This window comes from Vitis riparia, chromosome 1 (assembly GCF_004353265.1).
Source record: "Vitis riparia cultivar Riparia Gloire de Montpellier isolate 1030 chromosome 1, EGFV_Vit.rip_1.0, whole genome shotgun sequence".
In the NCBI taxonomy this organism is placed as follows: domain Eukaryota; kingdom Viridiplantae; phylum Streptophyta; class Magnoliopsida; order Vitales; family Vitaceae; genus Vitis; species Vitis riparia.
In genome coordinates, this window is record NC_048431.1 from 6,617,889 (window position 1) to 6,620,931 (window position 3,043).

Genomic DNA, 3,043 nt, shown 5'->3' on the forward strand with positions numbered 1-3,043 from the left:
TCTAGAAAGTAATGTCGAATTTTCCTTTGGATCACACCCTTTCATTTTTATTATCGTAATTATCCTTTAAATCTGCTGTTTTTATTCCTTGCAAGTTCTAAAGAAGTTTGAGCTTCATTGCTTTTTTATTTCTCATTTACTGAGCTGCTGGACTATAATCCTGTTAATTAAATTACAGGCTTAATAAAATTTGGTGAATAAAGTAATTGATCCAATAATTTGATGAACTCTTAAATTACCATCCCAAAGCTTATTGGGTTCATCAAATTACCTTGTGAAAGCTTATTAGCTGGCTGGAATATAACTACAACATTAATTGTCTTAAGATACTGGCTCAAACCAAGAATGTAAGATGTTATATACCAAATCAGTTTTGACAACAGCCTAGAGATGCGAATTGGATGCTACCAAAGTAGGTGTTTATACAAAGACGTTATACATTGGATGCTTAGAGATGCGAATTGGGTTCAAAATAATACATGCAGAGCAGTACCAAAATCAGTTGTAGATGAAAGATTATATATATTTCCTTGTAATTTATCTTTATATATCGTTAAATTGCTTGCAAAAAAACTTAATAACATTGGAAAGGCAAGTCAAATATTTTATCTAAAATTCAGAGCCTGCAGATTGTACTCCCTAATTTTTAACCCTCTGCTCAGTCCCATAAACCAGTTCAGGGTATTGGTTGGTAGTAAAGGCCTCTTGTGTAGGTTTAGTACTCAAGGAACTAGTGGACTTGAGAGCAGGGAAATCCAAGTGAATGAAGCTACAGAATGTGAACCTGGCCTGAGTAGCAGGATGATGAGAAAAAGAATAATATCATGACTAGTGGGCAGAAGATCCCTGAGATTGAGACATGTCCTTGTTTTGTCATGAATATATACCAAAGCTATTATTAAATGCAGAGACAGAGTCTTGAATTAATGGAAGGTCAAGTTAATTATAAGAGTGATCACTTGTCAAAGATTTTAGCATGGTGCATACCGGATTCTGGTGTAAGGTAGCCCTGTGAGAAGAGAAAAAGCTGAAAAGGATATCCTGAAGACAGGGAAAGAAAAGGGAAGAATCGAATAATGGGCCCCACTCGCCACAATCACCACCTTTCTCTAATTTCATCTAACCCACAAGCACGACTAGGTTCATTTGCCTACAGCTGTATCCCCCTCCTCCAAGCCCCAAAAAACATGGGGCCGAGTGGAAAGAGAGGAAATCACTATAAATAAATAGCAGGCTCATTAGGCACTTGCTTACCAAGCAGGCACAAGTAGTTGGATAAAGAACACAGCGAGTGTCCCCTAGAGTTCCCTTGACCACTTCACTGGGGACCTTCTCTAGTTATAATGACTTCCTACTGAAGTGTTTGGGGGAACTCCTGGTGCCATTTGATACTTACTGACTATCCATCACGCCTTAGTTACATCAATGAAGGAAAAGACACGCTACAAGGTACCAAAGTCTCTCATCTTTCTAGAATTTGGAACTACTTTTCTTACTTTTTTGAGCTCCAAAATTCAATTAAATGTAAGTCTATATGAACATTTCACCTTCTCACTCACTGTGTCCAACTGAATGGTCATCTGCTCAGGTTTTTCCTTGCGCTCATTGTTACTTCTGATGGTGCTAAAGTGGAGCATATTTTTCAATTACATCCTGGGCGTTTCTTTCTAGCTACAAAATCGACTGCTACCAAATTTCATAGATTGTCATGCTTGAGGTATTGCATCATAACATATTATGAGATGATTCATTAATTGAAAGAAAATTTTCTTACTGAAGAAGTACAAAAATCTGAGTACTCTGATTAATTTTAATAGCTACGTTTTTAGTGCCTTTTTTCCAGATGCTTTGCAGATGGCTGAATAACAGCAGAAAAAGTATGCTAAACAACTAAAGGACACCTGAAAACACCATATTTTTTGTCTTGAAGAACATTTTGCTTTTTGTTTGTCAAATGTGTTTTCCTTTTTTTCTTTTTTTCTTTTTTTCTTGTTTGTCTTGAGAGCAAAAAAATTGTTTTAATAAACAATTCCCAAATAAGGCCTAAGTGCTCGATTGTTCTAAACTTTTTTACAAGGATATCAAAGCTAGCTATTACATAGATACAAGGAAGCGTGCCATCAATTTATGGACTGAGTACCTGTTTAAATCTGTAAGGCATTAGTTGATGGAGGAGAAGCTCCAGACGTGGTCACCGGGTGAAGGCCACTAGTAGCATCTGCATGACGTGGGAAGCCCTTGTACTCACAGTGTATACCAGATTATGGTGTATATATATAGGAAGCTGCATAAAGATAAGGAAAAAAAAGGGTGAAAAGGATGTGTATGTGGAGAATAGAAAGGAATATTGGCCACTTACCTCTCCATCACTTCCATTCTCTGCAATATTTCATCCAACCCACTGGTGTGACTAGGTTCAGTTCCATACAGCCTTTTCCCCTCTTGGAGTACCACAAAACATGAGGCCAAATGGGAACATGAGAACTCGCTATAAATACAAGGCTCATTAGTCAATTGACTTACCAAATACCATGCAGCAAGCCAAACAAGTTGGATGCATATTGAATACATACTCCATTAGGTGCCCCCTAGAGTTCCCCTGACCACTTCACTGGGGGATCTTCTGTAATGACTTCCTACTGAAGTGTTTGGGGGAACTCCTGGTGTCATTTAATACCCTATCAACTACAGTTATGATCAAGGTTTATGGTGAGTCTGCTCTTCTTTACTATACATAACTCATGTTCCTTTAACAAGAACTACTGTTTAGAAATTAGATATGTTGCAGTTAACTCATAGCTTTTGTTGAATTCTGTCTACTGTGTTAGCCATTACAGCTCAACCGCAACATTTTGTTCCTTTAATTTGTTTGTTTTGGTGCCATTTATTTAAAGACGGGGATAATATTCTAGCAAAAGGATAGCTAACAAGTACTTTCCACTCAGTCATCAACAGGAATTATTTGTATCACTGAGCAATTCTTTGGTTGGGCTTGTGAAGAAGAAACAATAGGGTACACAAGGTTTCCTTCCATTTTTGTTCC